The sequence below is a fragment of the Pinus tabuliformis genome, chromosome 7 (genome assembly GCF_031772625.1).
Source record: "Pinus tabuliformis cultivar Carrire ecotype Pingquan chromosome 7, CPIR1, whole genome shotgun sequence".
Taxonomy (NCBI): domain Eukaryota; kingdom Viridiplantae; phylum Streptophyta; class Pinopsida; order Pinales; family Pinaceae; genus Pinus; species Pinus tabuliformis.
The window spans coordinates 726,317,211-726,337,301 of NC_142293.1; the positions used below are offsets into that span (position 1 = coordinate 726,317,211).

General features: G+C 36.0%; 1 pseudogene; it reads right to left on the reverse strand.

The window, feature by feature from the left end:
- Nucleotides 1–15,194: 15,194 nt before the first annotated feature.
- On the reverse strand, nucleotides 15,195–16,722 carry LOC149249590 (3-ketoacyl-CoA synthase 9 pseudogene; annotated as a pseudogene).
- Nucleotides 16,723–20,091: the final 3,369 nt, after the last annotated feature.

The following is a 20,091-nucleotide window of genomic DNA, read 5'->3' on the forward strand; positions in this document are numbered from 1 at the left end:
GATAGGAGGAAAGAGAGAGAGTATTATTATTCCGAATTGTAGTTTTATTTGTAGACTCTTGCTGCTGAGAAGACACAAATTACTTTAATGCTGCCCGATTTGATGATAAATATATAAGTAGAGTTGATGTTCCTTTGCATTTCCTGAAGTAATTCGACAGTATTCATTGGAGGTTAAGGGCCCGACCCCCGGTGGATTCACTTGCTATTCCTGTATCATGCATTTCTGATTTCTACAGTGTGATGGTTTGATTGAATTCTTACTTTCTGCAATTGTATCGCTTTGTTGTTTCTTATTTTCCAATCTTAACAGAATCGTTCTACTTTGTATAATCCGTAGTAGTGTTGTTGATTCAGTTTACTATTATTTTAGATTCAGTTATTTAATTACATATTCTGTTTGAGATCATCAATTGTAAAGAGTATTGACTATCGTTGTCGAAGCTTTCAGATTGGGATCATTTGCTGCTTGTATTAGTTATTGAGGATTGTGTTTGATTTAGATTAAATCAGTTAAAAGAGGAATGAGTTATCACCATTGTATCCTTGACTGATGATTGTTGTTACTCTGATGAATGTATGATTTAATTTCATTAGAGGATTAAGTTTTCTTTAATTGCAGTTGGGATTTATTAAAAGCATCCATTTACTCTTGTATTTGAAAGATCTATACTACGATTTAGGAAGCATTACTCTCTGGGATTATAGTGTGCACATATTGTGTACACTCTTGAAATAATAGGACTTATCCAGGTTGATAATTAATGTGGGATAAATAGGAGTTTTAAAAGACACCTTTTATCACCACACATTTTGGCATCGTTTCCGAGGAGAGTGTTGCCATTTCACAGAGAGTGGTGTATGTTTGATATTTGCTATTGGGAAAGAATTGGGTATTAAAAACAGAAGGTAAGAACCTACGTAACGAGCAAGTAAAGTGCTTGCTCCTCCGCTCGCTTTTCAACACAATTGCATAGAAGTTGAAGTAGGTGTTTGATGTTTGTTTGCTGTGAAAGAATTGGGTATTAAAAACGGAAGGTAAGAACCTGCGTAACGAGCAAGTAAAGTGTTTTCTCCTCCGCCCGCTTTTCAGCAGAATTTCGTAGGAATTGAAGTATGAAATTTAGAGGTAGATTTTTTTTTTGAAAAAATCTCATAATTCCACTCAAGTGGTGATGTAAGCACCACCCATTTCACTAACCAATTGACAGGAACATTTGAAGGAGGAGCCTCAAAGAAACACATGAAAAACATCTTCTATTATGGTAAGAAATGGCTCACATTTCTACTTTTGAATTCCCTATCAAAGATCTAGGAGGAGTGACACAAATGCACATAATTCCCCCATCTTCTCTACCAAATTTTCATGGTTTGACAAATGAAGATCCAGATACATTTTTATTTGAGTTCGAAATACTTTGTAGAGGATATGATTATTGTACTAATGTTCAAAGGTTGAAAGTGTTTCCTCTTACTCTAAAAGGAGCAACTCTCTGATGGTTCATGAGCCTAGGTAGGAATTTCATCCAAACATGGGAGGACACAAAGAACATATTCTTGAAGAAGTACCAAGACTACCGCAAATCTAATGAAGATATTTTTGATATGATACAAAGGGAAGATGAAAGCTTGGAGTACTATGTGGAGCGATTTCGATACAACCTTCAAAATCAAGGCATAAGTATTTGGAAAAAGAGATCTTAAAAACACTCCTACTCAAAGGAATCAAAGATGAATTTTTAGAACTCTTAAATCTGATAGGAAATGGTGATGTTTTTCAATTGTCATATGATGATGTTTGTGAATTGTGCATAAGGTATTCAATAAGAATCTCCAAAGCTGGTAAGAATTCTAGAGAATTTTCCTCTTTCTTTTCCAAATCTGCTACAAGAACAGGAGACATAAGAGCTGAAATCAATGTTTTATTTGAAAATTTTAAAGTTGATTTTATTAGCTCTCTAAATTCAAAATTGGATGTTTTGCAGGTTTAGAAAAATCAAGAAATTGAAGAAGTGTTTTTCCCTCATTATCAAAAGGATCATCCCATAGATAGTTGTTCTTCCTTATCTAGAATGAAAGTAGCATATCAAAGAGATGAGAAATTTGCAACAAGGTCAAAACCATGGGAAGCATGACCTACAGGTATGGTTCAAAACACCTCCTCTCCATCTTCTTACTTTCATAATCCATTATGGAATACTCATGTGTTAGGGCAGCCATGTCAATCTCAATATAACCCCCACAGATTTTGTCTACAAGTTTGGCATGGTTCGTATTATGATTGAATGACTACTCTCCCTCATCTTGTAGCACAAACACATCCTCCATATTCTTCACCAGTTCTTATGCAAAATCTTGCTTGCCTATCAAAATCATCCACTCAACCCAATCAACTACATCATCAAAATTCTCCATTCCCTACACATTTTCCTGCTCACCTCATTCCACACCCTCACCACAATAAACCAGTACAACATGCTTACAGTGTTGAACTGCAAAATTTACCAACCCTTCCCACCCATTCTATCTCACATGCACCATTGGAGAAAACTTATATTGAGATTCAAAATGTTTCAAATTCAAAAATTGTAGAAGTTATGGAAGAAAATGAGGTTTCTTTTAGTTTGCATCAACAAACCATTTTAAAAGCTCAAGAACTTCATGATATGATGGCTATGGGAAATCAAGAAAGTAAAGGATATATTGAAGATTGGTTTCACTCCATCATTTGTTTGCAGCATCACTCCATACTTCAACAATTTTTTATACCATCTTTTCAAGGGAAGTTGGCTTCTCATACCCTAATATTTATTAACATGCATTTTTCAAATTTGGGTATGTGCATACTTGAAGCCTTATTTCGAAAATGGCTCCACTGGAAGTACTCTTATACGTAATCATATTCATTTTTCAAATTAGAATAGGTTAGTGTAAAATATATATATATATATATATAAGGACATCAATAAATACATTTTGTTTTTATGTAAAAATAGTTGTTTTTGTTGCAACATGTAGAAATTTTGAATAATTTAGCACATATTCAACAGAGATTATCCTGATCATGTACTATTGCGGAATACATACACAATACATAAGCTCCTCTACGTTGATCATCAATATAGCAGCATCAATAACAATAAAACATCAAGAGCATTCACACATTAACACAGTATGTAACCCGGGGAAAGCATCTCGCTAAAAACCCCAACTATCTGTATATTAATGATTGAGAACATGTAACATTACAAAGTACAATGCTTATCACAAGCAATCCAGTACCAGCTCCACCTGTTACACACAATACAACTCAGATCTGATCTCCAAATCTATTCCACTGCTTGCCTGCCTCCACTGCTCAATACCTGCTCAAGAACTGATGAGAATGGCTCACCAAACTCGTATTTCACCTCAAAATAATCACTCACACTTTGTTGGACGTGAGCAAAGGCTACAATACTGGGCAAATACATGAGCAAACTCATTGGCCTACTCAATCCCTTGATTGTGCAAGATCTGGTGCACAACTATAGTCACAACTGATAGCAATCTGATTCTCTACCACCTGTCCCTGTTGAACTGAACATGCACTGACATGCAACTGAGTTAACTGATGTATTCATTAGTTGCATCATGAGTTAATAATTAGTTTAACAACTCATCATTAGTCTATTTGCAGTTAGACTAATTACAACTAGTTTAACCAAGTCAAACTGAACACAACTCCATCAACTCCACAATCAACTCCACCAAACTCAACTGATTGAGTTCTAACTGAAGTAATGCATGCAACAACTCAACTGACTCATAAGAAAAGTGTATTTCCTTCTGACAGTTGCATGTGCCACCTCTGTAGCTCAAACTGAAGTGCTCCAAGAGAATAAGATCAAGTTTATAGTCCAAATATTATTATGAGACAATAATATTTGACTTTTCTATTTTTGACAACCAGTCTAAAAATAGACTTTGATCACTGACACTGTGATCACTCACACTTTGATCAAAAATAGAAGTCCATCTATTTTTTCCAACTTGACCAATCATCCATAAACAGCAACCTGCAATCCATAGACATGATCCATATGTCTAAAAATAGACATAGTCTAAAAATAGACTTGCGCCAAAAATAGCCTGTGGGCCCACTTAGTGAAGGCGACTCTTTTCACTAAGCTCCATCATCTTGTTGCAATCTCAACACAACACGCTGTGGAAATCAACATCGGTGATAGATATTTTAATTAATTTGTGTATGTATATGAATTATAATGGAAATAACAGTTCTACAAACACTCATATTCATTTCTATCACCAATTTGAAAAAAATGCTTAAATATCATATTTTTTGGCTTGTAGGCTTGATGAAATTTCTGAAAACACAGTCGAGACAGTCATGTTTTGAGGGACCAAAAGAGAACATTTTTAAAACCTATTTCTATCATAAGTATCCCTTGATTTCTACTTTCAAACCCAATTTTAATCACTTAATTTGGATTTAAAACGAAAACGTTATAACCAAAACATTGACAAGGTGTCTAGTAGGCAGCTTAGGAATAGAGTTGGGACAGTCAATTTTTGGAGGCCTAAATGACTATATTTTTAAAACATGTTTCTATCCTAAGTATCCCTTGATGTATAATTTCCAACCCAATTTGAATCACTCAATTTGGATTTGAAACGAAAAAGTTATAACCAAAACATTGACTAGGTGTCTAGTAGGCAACTCAGGAACATAGTTGGGACAGTCAGTTTTTGGAGGCCTAAATGACTATATTTTAAAAACTTGTTTCTATGGTATATTCCCCTATGAATATAGTTTACAAATAAATTTTAATCACTCATTTTCGATATCGTATGAGAAATTTATGACCAAAATACTATTTGTCTATCGTAAATCAACGCTCTTAAAACTTTGTTTTTCCAGTTGTTCATTAAAGTATTTGACCTATCAATTCTTCTTGTTTTCAAAACCTGTTTCTATTGGAGATAAATAAATGAATCTAATTTCATTTCCAATTTGAATCATTCGAATCCGTCATCAAACAAAAAATCTATGCTTAAAATATCCACTGTTGGTCTAAGATAGGTAATCGAAAATGACTCTGTTATGCAGGTTGTTCTAAGTAAAATTGACATATCATATCATGGAATTTTCAAAAGTTGTTTCTATTTGTGATATAACTTTGAATTAGCTCTCATTTCGCTATTGGATAACTCGAATCGGACCAAAAACAAAGGAGTTGTGATCAAAACACTGCTGGTCAGTATGGTCGACCACTGCTCTCCCGCAGGTAATAAATAAATTTTACTTTGTTATTTTTTCCGTGGATTTGTTTTATAGAGTAACTACTTATTAGTTTTTTGCATAATTCTTGGATTAGGGGAGCCTGATCACCTCTTTTTCTCCATGATTTAATGTTTTATTGCAGGTATACACTCGTTTTTTGCCGGTCTTAGGAGAATAAAGAAGGTCAATTTATGGACGAGGGATTCTTGAAAGAAATTTTATTGAAACAAGGGCATTTTGTCCAATTCATTACCTAACGGGGTTCATACAGAAGAAATGAAGAATTGATTTCCATTCGAAGATTCATGTCACTGCTGCCAATACATTTTTCCAAGAGATCATTTTTTTCCATTGACAGATTGATATTCCCTTAAGAAATAACATCATAGCTATTGTAACTTAATTTATTTATTTACATACTATTTTTAAAATAAAGTGTTGTTTCTTTTCTGATTTGTCTTATATTTTTGTATTTCAGGTGTTGCTTACTTCAAATTGTAGTTTCTGCTCCATTAGCGATTGAACAATGAGGACGCCACGATACAAATTCTTGCTGCAGAAAGAAACTCTTCGACAACACCAGTCCACTAAACAATTTATTCTTTTGAAACCTGTACATAAGTTTACCTTTTTTTGTTTTCTTTTTATTTGATTGGATTTGCTTGGATAATAGATTGTACATTAGTTTTTTTCTATTTTTCCTTTGTTGTTCCCTACAGGGAACAACAATTTTCGTGTGAATTTTGTCTCGCTATTCTCTTTAAGGAATAATTGTTGTTCCCTTTAACGAACAACAATTTCCACGTGCTTTTTTTTCTTTTCGCTATTCCCTTTAAGGAATAGTCGTTGTTCCTTCTAAGGAACAACAATTTCTGCGTGCATTTTTTTTCTTTTCGCTGTTCCCTTTAAGGAACAGTTGCTATTCCTTCTAAATTCTAAGGAACAACAATTTCAGCGTGCATTTTTTTCTTTATTTTCATTGTTCCCTTTAAGGAACAGCCGCTATTCCTGAACAGAAATTTATGCATGCATTTTTTCTTTTCGTTGTTCTCTCTAAGAAACAACACTTTTTTGTGTGTATTTTTTTGTTGTTCCCTATAACGAACAACATTTTTTTTTGCATGTATTTTTGTTGTTCCCTATAAGGAACAACACTCTTTTATGTGTATTTTTTTTTGTTCCCTATAAGGAACAACTTCTTCTTTTTTGCATGTATTTTTTTCTATTCCCTATAGGGAACAACGGTTGTTCCCTATAAGAGACATCACTTTTTTGTGTTTATTTTTTTGTTGTTCCCTATAAGGAACAACACTTTTTTGTGTATATTTTTTGTTGTTCCTTATATGGAATAGTTGTTGTTCCCTATAAGTAACAACACTTTTTGTGTATTTTTTTTGTTGTTCCCTATAGAGAACAACACTTTTTATGTGTATTTTTTTGTTGTTCCCTATAGGGAACAACACTTTTTGTGAGTATTTTTCCTTGTTGTTCCCTACAAGGAACATCACCTTGTGAATATTTTTCAAAACACCATTCCTTCCTCTTGTGGGATTATTCCTAGCCCATCTCAACCCCATTTTACTGATTCCTTTTCATGGCATAAAGTACACTACTTTTATGAGGATAAGAACTATGGAGTCTATTGAAGCAGGTGAAAACCCTTAACGTTATGATCTTTAACAAGACAATTTCTGGATGAGAGATTCTTTTTGAGAAAAGGGACACAATTATTTATATATTACTTTACTGCATTGTTTTATGTTGCACATGATACTGGTTGATCATCTTAATACCATGTTGGTTCCACCCTTCCTGGTTATAATCTTCTTTGTCTGTAATAAATGAGATTATGGGTATATTTTTTTCTATTGACATCTTCAACTTCTTCCACCATCCCTGCTCTTAAACAGTACTAAGCCTCCCTTTATTTATCATAAAAAATTGTAATAATAGTAAAATTTTGTTTGTAGATAGAGGATAGGGGGTTTCATTACGAGCCAACCTACCATGTTCATAAGGTTGTAACGAAGTGACATTCCCATTATGGCCACCACACCAGGGTTATGATCCATTGGATAGCCAAAATATCCTTGGAACAAGAGGTCTCATCACGAGCCGGCCTGATCACTTTTGCTACATCTCGTGAATGGCAGTGTGGTTATCTGGTTACCATGCCAGCACACTGATCTCTTCTGTAGAACAACACTGGAACTCTCCATTTATAAATTGAGGATCCTAGCTCATACGGGTTAAAAAGCAACCCTGTCGAGGCTATGGATGCCTGCTAGAAGCAGAGGCTTTGCTTATGGTATTGAAGTTATATCTTATCGTCAATTGTTACTATAATACCCTTTTCTTATTTCTCTCTTTTTTTCAGAGAATTTATTTCCTTAATTTTTCCTTGTTTTGAACCTTAACACATGAGAAATTGGTTTTCGATCAATCGCATCATTTTCAGCTAAAATACCATCAGCAAAGCATCATTTTGGCATATTGATGTCCTTTTCTTTTCACATAATTTATCATCAATCCAAAGCCTCATATCTCTTATTCATAACTATCTTTACACACTCTGCTCTCATTATAACCATACATCTTGTTGTCCTATCATTGATATGTGTACTCTGCTTCATTTACTGTCGTACTATTCATTCCCTTGCCTTGCCAGCAGAACAACACTTTTCCTATGCTTTATGGTCATGAATGCCCCTTTCCAATTGGAAGGAGGAGGTTATTCAAAAAAAAATTATGATTGCCATTTTTGCATGCATCTTATCATTGCTATTCAAAACTAACACTGTGAATTGTATGCAGAATAGTGAATTGTTTACAGGAGAACAACAAGTATGGGGGAGAATTCTATTCGTAGGAAGGCCACACTATTGCACCTAACAGCAAAGGCTCGAGCAACTCGCGAATGTGCACAATTTTTCAGACATGATGTGCCTTCATGGCTTCCACCTTTTGCATCACTTTCAGTATCTACTCCGCCTACATCAGCTTCAACAAATACGAGTCCATACATGTCATTCCACATTTTTTTGGGATGTAAAAATTGAGGTAAACTAGCATAATTTTCTGATTTATTGAAAATTTAAGAGAACTTCATGAAAATCCATTGAGCATTATTTATCATCATTCCACATCTTTCCCACTTCCCATTTTTCAAAGACATAGATTTTTTCAGTTTGGGGAGTGTTACTTTCATTCATTTCTTTCTTATGACCATGTCATTAATATTCTGTATCATCCATTGATCTTCTTATTCATTCTCGACACCTCTTTATTCCATGTTGTTTTACACCAAGCATAGATTTCAACAGATTGTGGCAACCACCTCTATTTGTTTTCTAGCATTGCATGAGGGCATGCTAATTCTTCAGTTTGGGGGAGGAATTGCTATGCATGATGGATGTTTTCTACTTTCTTTCTCATTTAAGGCATACAATTTCATTTTTATACAGTGAAGAAATTGATTTCCATATATTTTTAAAACTATGAACTCAATTCTTGTGATTTCTAGAAAACACAGACGTATCATTAAAATACACAAACCCAGATAATTTCAAGTTAAATTAGTTCATAAAATTTCGGAAATCATGCACCATCACTTACAGCCATTTTGTTTATATCTCATGATCCATGCATCAAAACGATCTGATTCTTGGATCATAGAAGCATTAATATATTATAAATCTACTTGCGAAATTTCAGCAAAATCTGGTTTGTAGTTTTTGAGAAAATGGTTAATGAAGTTTGTTGTTACGCCTTCATCAAGATTGCTAAAATTGAATATTCATTATTTGAGGAAGAGTTCATTTGTTCAATCCATTTCACGAGTTGAGATGAACATTTTTTGTATTATCGCTTGGTTAATAAAGAGGCTTTGGGTTGCATGAAGACATGCAATACATTCAGTTTGGGGGTATGTTGGGTCGCTAGTTTGTCACTATTATTATCATTTTTTAACAGCTATTTTATCCATTTATACCATTGTTTATCACGTTATTTACCATACTTTATCATATAATTCCATTTTATAATTATTTATGTTCTTATGGATAAATATTATTTCTTCTCCATTATTTTTAATAAATTGATGATTATTATGCATGATTTTACCAATGATGATTTATTAATAAATTGGTTGTAACATCGCTCACCATTTTAGCCTCCAAGATATTTTCCAGATTGAAGATTTGATCTCTAGCTCATCATTAAATATTCCAACTCAGAAATTCACTGGAATAAGAAGTGACAATTTTGCATTGGACGTTTTGGGCAATTGGGAAATAATCTGGAAAATCAAAAACATGGGTTTTGTCCAGAATGGACCAAATTAGTTTTGTATTGAGCAGTTTGCCCAAATTCGGTCCGTATTAAGAGAAACGGAAGGTTTTCTAAAGATGTTTTTCTTAGATTCACTCTTGCAGCTGGTTTCTAAATTATCTCAGCTGTAACACCAAATTCAACCTATTCCTATTGAATGTTGATGGAAAAATATTTCAAATATGATCTTGTTGATCAATTTGTTGTGAACAATCCCATTTTGTAATGGGAATCATATTGTAATCATCTCTGTTGTAACTGCTCTCTACTCTCTGTGTATTTAAATGAAAACAGAGATCAAAGTTGGGGGGGGAGAATTAGGGGATTATTAGATTAGAGATAGATAGGATAGGATAGGAGGAGACAGAGAGAGTATTATTATTCCGAATTGTAATTTTATTTGTAGATTCTTGTTGCTGAGAAGACACAAATTACTGTAATGCTGCCTGATTTGATGATTAATATATAAGTAGAGTTGTTGTTCCTTCGCATTTCCTGAAGTAATCCAGCGGTATTCACTGGCAGTTAAGGGCCCGACCCCTGGTGGATTCACTTGCTATTCTTGTATCATGCATTTCTTATTTCTGCAGTGTGATGGTTTGATTGAATTCTTACTTTCTGCAATTGTATCACTTTGTTGTTTCTTATTTTCCAATCTTAACATAATCATTTTGCTTTGTATAATCTGTAGTAGTGTTGTTGATTCAGTTTACTGTTATTTCAGATTCAGTTATTTAATTACATATTATGTTTGAGATCATCAACTGTAAAGAGTATTGACTATTGTTGTCAAAGCTCTCAGATTGGGATCGTTTGCTGCTTGTATTGGTTATTGAGGATTGTGTTTGATTTAGATTAAATCAGTTAAAAGAGGAATGACTTATCACTACTGTATCCTCAACTGATGATTGTTGTTACTTTGATGAATGTATGATTTGATTTCATTAGAGGATTAAGTTTTCTTTAATTGCAATTGGGATTTATTAAAAACATCTATTTACTCTTGTATTTGAAAGATCTATACTACAATTTAGGAAGCATTACTCTCTAGGATTATAGCATGCACATATTGTGTACACTCTTGAAATAAGAGGACTTACCCAGGTTGATAATTAATGTGGGATAAATAGGAGTTTTAAAAGACACCTTTTATCACCTAACACGGAGCAGGTAAAGGCTACCGAAGTAGCAGCAATAGCGCAGCCAACAAGGGCCACAAAAATGTAGAAAGATGAGGGCCAGGAATTGTCTACAAGACAGGAGGTAGAGGGCACGGACCTTGCAAAAGAAGGCACGGACCCGGGCACAACTTCCACCCAACTCAAAAGGCCACGCGTCAGAGAGAGATCGGGTCCATGGAAAAAGGTCAAGGCCTCCAAATTGGCCATCGACCCGATCACGTTAACGGAAGGTGACCTCTATGATATCGACGACACGGTTCGCGAGGTCACCAAGGAAGCACTCCAAGAATTCATGTCGGAGTAGTGGATTGTGTTGGAGGCCCTAAGGGTGCAGCTGTAGGAACTACAGTTGCGACCCCCATAGGAAGGAACCGTAGCCACCTACGATGCAGCAGGCGCATAAGCAGCAGAGCAGATGCTACGTGCAAGGATGGCCAATGCCATAGTGCTACCGGAAGGGGTGCTAGCAGCAGAGAATGAGATCGACGAAGCCGCGGTTGGCAAAATCAAGGGACTTGGCCTTAATTCGGCTGCCCTTCCGCGAGACACACTATACCAACTACAGGATGAAATAACAGCAGAGCTCCACACTAGTGAGGGCTGCGCGATTCAGGTGATGAGTGAGCAAAATATCAACATCGAACAGCTCATCCTACACCGTAACGAATTGGTGTCACAAAACCATCAATTAGTACAGACAGTAGATGAAGCGTGCTGGTGTGTCCCAGAGTTGTCCATCACTATGGACCTGCCAATAGAAGTGCGGATCCACTATTTGGCAAGTGAAGTCCGAAATGCGCACAAGGAAACAATGCGAGTGCAGCTGGAGTTAAATCTCTAGATTGTCGAGCTGTGGCTGAAGGAGCAACCTTCCACTTCTCCAGAAGTTAGAGAGCAGTGCGTTAGCGCTATCCAAATAGGGTTGGAAGAAATTAGACGGGTCGTGTAGGATTGTACCAGTATGTTGGACCAAGCCTTTGGCGTCCTCACATCCTTGCAGGAGGACCCCAACATACAGCACCTAGAAATAGAGGCGCGTGAGCTTCGGGAGCAGTACGACAATGTACGAGGAATTGCGCAGACAGTCGTCCTCACTCAATGGCTAGCAAAGATGCAGCAAGCAAGGGCACTGAAAGAGCAAGCGGATGCCGCAAGATAGAAAGAGGCACTTCTCAAATCGCATGTCCAGCCATTGATTGACGAGGCCTTCACTATTACAGCAGATATCAAGGGCAAGCTCGCATAGATGTAGGGGCTCTACACGCTAAGACAGGGATTTGATCCTCACAAAGAAGCATCGGAAGAGTGCATGCAGCAATTCCAGCAAACTATAAAATAGTGCATTGCGGACCTCTGAGCAGTGCGGGACCAATTGGAGGGACTCCGCGCCAAGATCGCCGCACCAATTGAGCGACTCAGGGACGAGTCACGATGATTGTGTTGGGGGTTGCTAGGCATGGAACCCCCCCACAGCATGTTTTGGGGCTCAAAGCCTAAGTTTTGATCAAATGTATTGTAAAACTTCGCGAATTGCGAGCGCGAAGTATATGTTGAGTCATAGGGTTGTCCACCCTAAGTTTTATAATGTGTTGTAATGTCATGTCGGCCTACCCATGGTCCGTGGACCATGGGATTGTATAAATAGAGCAAGGCTCTAAGTTGTAAAGATAGCAAAGAGGAGAGATAGGTGAATATGAATGGTTCGAGCATAGAGTAAGAGTCCAAGTGTATTGGGTCGTAGTAGTAAGAATAAGTTCTGCAGCTGAGTGCACAGAAGCCTAGTAGAGTCTGCAACTGAGTGCTCGGACCCCTGCAACTGAGTGCACAGGGCGGTGTCAAGTCTGTGACCTTGAATGAAGAATAATAAAGAGAAGTTGATTCCAAATTCTATGCATCTACTTGTGTATTGCATTCTATACATTTATACTGTTTTGTTTATCGTGCGTACTTATATGATTGCTAGATATACTGTTAATTATCACTAGTCTTACATAGATAAGTTAAGTAATCGGGTAATAATAGGTTAAATAGTAAGGAACTTGGGTATAATACGAATCGCACCCCGAGTAGGTTTGCGTAAAGGCAACATCACAAGTTGCGAGGGACTAATAGATGCGCGTAGCGACGTGCACGTAGGGTCAAACCGTGGACCACCATAAGCTCATAAGACTTCCCTAGGGTGTAGAAACCTGGTTCTAGCACCTTCCCATACTACTTTGGGTGAGACCTGAGTCCGCGCTCCATGGATTGTTGCCGAAAGGGCGAGTAGTACAGGGATTTGTTTAGCTAAATCACCTCTGAACCTGGGTCAAGCCCATACAAGCCAACACACCCTTTAAGGATTTTTATGGATATGAAGCCTCAACATTTGTGGATTAGGTATTTGAAGATAGTCAAGCTCCTTGGATAAGAATTGGGTTTAGGAGAACCAAGACATACTACAGGTCCTCAAAGAAAATTTGCAGATTGCCGAGAACCAACAAAAAATATATGCAGACAAGCATCAGATATAACATAGCTTTTAGGTTTTGGATCAAGTGTATCTTTGTTTGTAGCCATACAGGTAGTCATTTATCAAAAAGAAAGGGGAAAAGAAGCTTATACCTAAATTTTATGGGCGCTGGATTGTGAGCCATGTAAGGAGCTCGCTTATGAACTAGAGCTACTAGAGGGATGTAATATTCACAATGTTTTCCTTGTCTCTTACCTCAAAATGGCTCAGGGCCATCATGTACTCGCTTCTATAGAGCTTCCATCGTGGACGATGAAGGGGAGCTAATTCTACTTTTGCAAGAAATTCAGGAGGTGAGGGAGTGACTTTTGAGGAACAAGACTATTAAGGAGTACCTAGTGAAATGGAAAGATCTACTAGTTGAAGATGCCTCATGGGAAGGGGAACATGTGCTCCAATAGTTGGGGCTAAAGTTGCTTGAGGGAAAGTCCACTTAAGAGTCATAAGGAAGGGGGGCCACTAGCCTAATAAGGCTCCTGTAGGATAGGGTGGAAAAAATTAATCAAGGGAATATGATTCACCTAGGAGAAAACATTACAAAGGTTAAAGTGGTGAAAAGGGGAAAAGGGTCATAAGCTAATGAAAAGTCACTTCAAAAATATAAGGTGAGAAAACCCACTAAAGTGACTTTATTAAAATAAAAGGGTAAAATGATGGCAAAAATGGTAAATGAGTTATAAAAGAAAGAAAATGAGGAGTCTCTCTTCATTCTAGCATTTTGCCATTTAAGAAAAAGGAAATTTGGAGAGATCTTGAAGAAGGGACTAGGGTTTTTTGAAACCCTACTGTTGGTTTTTATTTTCGGTGTTGAAACTATACACCCTAGCTAATTTTGAGAGAAAGATCACTCATATTTGAAGAAGATAAGGAGGTAATAGTTTTATCAGTTGATTTTGTCTTCTAATATTGGGCTTTCTATATATTTGTTGGAGGTTGAGCTTATTGGAGGTAGAGATCCAAATCAAAGTCACATTCTTGAGGACCAAACATTCCCATAAATCCAAGGTCGAGATTCTTATGGAAGAGGGCTAGGTTCAACACTTTTGTAAGGGTCGAGTCCTACCATTCTGAAGGGGCCATGACCTACACCTTAAAGGGTTGAATCCTACAACCAATAAAGAGGTCGATTATCTCTGCTAAGGGGGGTGAGTTTGCTACTGTAAAAAGAGGGTTGATTTCAATATTTGGAGGCATTGAGTTCCCTAACTGAAGTGGTCGTAGGCATTCATCATTGTTGGGTTGAGCTTTATTGCTGAGAGGGGTCGAGTTACCTCTCTTCCTAGATGCATGCACCCCTTTTTGTTAGCTGAGAACATAGTACCTTAAAGGGGCCAAGTTCTTAATTTATTTATGGGACGTGGTATCTCTATTCAAGTTGTTTGTTACTCCTATTTTTTGGTTGAGTATTTCCCATAGCTCCATCTCACATTTAGTGGGTTTGAAGGTGAATTTCTCTACTACATTAGTTGGTATGAGTTGGTGAAGTATTTTCTAAATATATGTATCAGATTTGAAGTTCATTGCTACAATTGTCTTAACAAAAAAACCTTTGTTATATCTTTTAAAAATTCCTCTATTTTTAATTGCTATTTTTTTAATTAATCTACAAATATAATCACTTAAAAATATCGTATTACAAGTCATCTACAATAATACTTATAGTACATTAAAAACATCAAAATTCATCCTATCATTAATAAAAATTTGTACATACTTGTAGAGGATAATCACATAATTGTAACCTAGACAATCCAATTGACCATTATTTTTAAACTGCTTTAAAATTTATTTTCACTTTCATTCTTTATTATTTTTACGCGTGTTGTTCCTTTTGATTTAATGTCCAGAGTCTCGTCGAATGGAGAGTTATTCAGAAGGAAACCTGATCATCACCATCTGTCACAGTAATCATCGGGGTAATTATTACGAGTATCACAGGGATACCTGTGGATGCACTCATCCCAAACAGTGCTCTGCAAAGGATGGGTTTCTCTCATCACTTCCCACACTGCGCTGTTACACTTGAATCCGGAACCCAGTCCTATCTGCCAAATTCGATCCCCCACCTTAAATCGTCGCTGGGCTTCCATGTAAGCCGCTTCATACCAGATCCCGCTCACAGAAGTGTTCCCGAAGCGATGCAGCGCCATGCGAGAAGGCTCCAGTTCGTAGTCAGTTAGTTGCAGGCTCTTCCCGATAGCGTTGATCACGCCTCGACCCCCGGGATGGACGCAGAAATGCTGGAAGGCGAGCCTGAAATTAGGAATATAAGGCTTCAAATTCATCTTCAAGGCCTTGATGCATATCGTGTTGTAGGCGTAGTAGAGCTGCTCCGTTATGGGGAGCACTTTGGGGCCCAACGTGGCCATGTTCTTCCTCACAGCGTCTCCCGCCACGTCCGTGAGGAACGGACCGAGGGAAACGCCAGAGAGCCCCTCGTCGTCTTCCTTTACCATCACGCAGTCGTAGGCCTCATCCACGGCGGCCACGTTCGTCCTGACCGCGTGAAGGAGCCTCATCTTTGCCCGGCCTGCGTCGTTGCCTTTGTTCGACAGAAGCAACGCGTAGCCAGCGACTCTGAAGAGACAGTTGGTGACCATCATGGACTTATTGTTGCCCCGATAGTGGGCGTTGGCCGTTATGTTCTCGCTGCCGATTACCAGAGCATAGGAGCCACGATAGACCTTGAAAAGGTCCTTGGCCATGTCCACCGCTATAAGGCTGGCGCTGCAACCCATGCCGGAGAGATTGAAGGTCTTCACCTTCTCTTTCATCTTGTAGCGGTTCACGATCCACGCTGTCAGCGACGGCGCCGGCCCGAAAGTGGAGACGTTGACGATGAGAATGTCAATCTCCCAAGGCTCCACGCACGTCTTCCTGAACAGCTCGTCCAGAACGGCCACGAAGCACTCCTCCATTTCCACACGCGCTTCCTCCAACGTCGCCACATTTTTATCGTTGAAATAGCAGCGGGGAAGGCCGGTTTCTTCCCCCAGCCCGGAGCGCCGATGTATTCTCCACTGAAATTTTGCTCTCTCACCACCGAAAAACTTATCCTCATTCCTCGCCGCAAGATATACGCTCAGTTCTGTGTTAACCCTTCGCTCCTCCGGCGGATTGTAACAGGCGAAGTCCACGAGATAACACTGGTGGCAGGAATATCGTGGGGCAGGGATGGAATTTGACGGGCATTTTGCCCGTCATAAGGCCTTTTGAACGTATTTGATGGTTAGAAAATTTTGAAGACCGTTTCTTAAGACGTGTTTGGAACCGTTCAAAACGTATTTTTGACGGTTAATATTTTGCTGAAAACGTCATTAATACCCGTTCAAGAAAGTAGAAGCGAAGGTAGTAGACTAAGTTGCCAGGCGCTTGTTCTCCACGATAAGGCCACTTGTCCGGCCTCCAGCAAGCCATCCTGTCTCTAGGAACGTTGGTATGTTTTTGTCATAGTACTATTGTAAGTGATAATTCTTATGTGTGGATAATTTTACATCCACCCCATGCTTCAAATTAAGTTCACAACAATGAAATTTTGAACTCCTGGGAAAGGCATTGAGGAAAACCTAAAGTAAATCCAGCCTTGCTTTTATCTTTGATTCTGCGCATTATTTTGTTAGCCAAATCGCAGAACGGACTTTTGGTGGATGTTTGGTTGCAGATTCTCTGCCATTTTTGAGGGTGTAAAGTCCGAGTTGAACCAAATAAATGATTTGCCGCCGTCGGTTAATTTAGTGGATCACTTGCAAATTTAAAGGGATTATATTGGTCTGTTTTGTGGAGATAGCCGGAAGTAACCACCCTTTGGATTCATCTTCAACTTTATGGGAAGTGAATTCCAAGAGGCAATGCACTACCAACAATAGCACCAGTGACGGGTTTGAAGAAATCTTTCCTCTATTGTAATGAATGGGGGCTTCCGAGGAGCACTGCTTCAGGAGACCCGGGGATAATTTTCAAGAGGTCATTGCAAAATGCATTGAGGTTCAGAGGAGGAAGGAGAGTAATGCCAAAGTCGTTATATCTCAGGCATGTTGGCCTTTACTAGAGTGGTCAGACTTTTTCAAGTCGTGGGAATAGAACCTGTTACATCCATTGGAAGGCCAACGACAAAAACTCGAGGGAAAAAGGTAAGAGTAACTCTGACTAGATAAAGAAGGTTACGGTCGGAGTTAACATCCCTGTGATTAATTACAATAAGTTTTAGTGGCTTAAAAAAAATGTCGTGCCTAAACCGGAAGACTCACACATATTATTTATATATATGTATATATATTCACCAGATAAATACAACTTTACACTGGCCCATGTAAACAATTCACTTGAGCAATTCATTGAAAGAAAAAATTAATTGGTTTTTTTTTTTTTAAATGGTGTACCTGGGGTTTAAGATGAATGCGATTTATTTGAACATTGGTATTTGCAAGTAGTAATGAATAATTGATTGTATGGAGATGCATTTGAAGCAAGATTTTCATGCTTGTGTTAGGAAAAATTTGGAGCATAAAGTCAATTTTTAATACATTTAAACTAAAATATTTATACAAATAATGATGAGAATTAGTGTTTTTTAATTAATATTATAAGGGTTATTTGTTTTAATTTGAAAATTTTAATATTTATATTAAAAAATTATGATTTTAATTGAATTTAATATAAGAGAAATTAATTTTTTTAAACTGTAGATAAAAAAAAGAGCATTTTAATTTATATACAAAATAGTGTTTTTCACCATGTCATACAATAGCAAGCAAGATTATGATTTTTTGTTATTTAAAATAAATTTTGAATGCATTAGTAGATTTAACACTCTAAAAATTAAAAATCTCTGCCATATTTTGATTAAAATTAACCCAAAAAACCATTAAAAAAAGTCATTTCATGGATAAGAAATAATTCAATTAGTAATCATAATCATCCTAACATATTTAGATATACTTCCCTAAATTAAATAATCAATAAAAAACATACATCAATGAAATGGGATATTTTTTTAATATTGTATTTGAGTAATGATTTTTTCATTTAATAAATTTGTTTTGATGTAAATACTATTTTTTTGTTACAATGTATATTTTAAGACAATGATGATTTCTTTCTTTTCTAAAATATTTGTGAGCAAACTGCTCTCCAATATGGTAGAGATGTTGTAATTTCTTTTATAACATTTGACTCAGTCAAAATAAAATTAGAAAAATAAATAAATTAAATTAAAAATCAAAAATCAAAAAACAAAGTTAATAATTATAATGATAATTATAATTAATAATTAAACCAACTTAGATCCATCTTAAATGTGGATCTACCAAGTGGCCAGAAAGATCAAATCTTAAAAATCCCTTATTAAAATATTTGAAAGGAAGATCATTCAATTATAAAAACAATAATTACTTATTATTTCGATATATTTATTTTTAAAGTAAATATTTATTTTAATCCCAAACCTATTAAACATAGATAAGAATTAAAAATATAAAGAATCCAAAGCATAAACATGTTTATGAAAAAACAAAATTGAACTCCAACATGATATATTTCTATCCAGTATAATTAAGGTCAAAGTATTGCATTTGTATGTCAAATTAATCTTAAAAGAATAAAGTTCTATAATATTGAAGGCCCCACTACACTACATATTGGAGAATGAGATGTTTATTATATTTTTTGTCTATTTGCATTTCATATACCTAGGTGTCCCACATCTTACCAACATTTTTAAAAATGTAGTAAAAGATGTGAGACATTTAGATTGGAGCATTATTCTACTATGGCATAGCATCTTTCCCTTTATCTTTTTCTCAAGATGCATTTAAATATGAAGAGATTCTTTTGCACTATAAATGTCCCTATAGATTCTTCATCTATATTTGGATTTAATGAATAGCTTCCATGCAACTTGACTCATTTCTTTGTTTACATTATCATTGGAGCAATGAAATTTGGAAACTTGTAAGTTGTAACATCACATTGAAACAACTAATAATTTTTTGTAAAATGAATTTCTCTTATTAGATGGATATGAAAACTGGACGTTGGTGGTATGTTCTTGTGCCCTTTTAGGGTGTCATATATTTATGTTTTGTATCAAATCTTATATTAGATAATGTAAAAAATTATCTCCTAATTTGCATGGAACTTAGTCTTATTGGGAATCAAAACTTTTTGGTGGTATAATATAAATTGTTGTCTTTAAATGACACTTGAAATATATGCAATGGATAACGATAAAGTACTCTACCTAGGATTTATTATATACTTTCAATAAGAAAAATAAACATGTTTCAAATGTTCAATATTTTTTTGTTGAAATCTCCATAATTGTAGCTGTCAAAGTATTATAATTTAAATATATTTAATTTTTAGTTGATATGTCTATAAGTTATATTAAAGAGTATAGTCTCTAAATAATACACCAAGATGAAAATTATTTTGAATTTTCAAATAAATTATTTTGTCTAAAAAGTAAACTAACTAGTTAGTTAAAGTGAGTTTTTTATGATTTTATTTAATGTTACTTTAATACACAATGGTTTTTTGTTTATATATATTGATTTTACTACAATTTGATGATAAATAGAAGGAAGGATTTGATGAGAGCATGCTTTTGCCACATTTAATATTATAAGTGTTTGTTCTTTAAGAATGTAATAGCGGAGGAAATCATAACATAATCCTATAACATGATGTTAAGAGATCTACAATGTCCATTTATTATAATTTTTGTCTTCTAATTTTTAAAAGGTTCAAATACTATACATTCATTGTTGTTAACATTAGTGTATATCT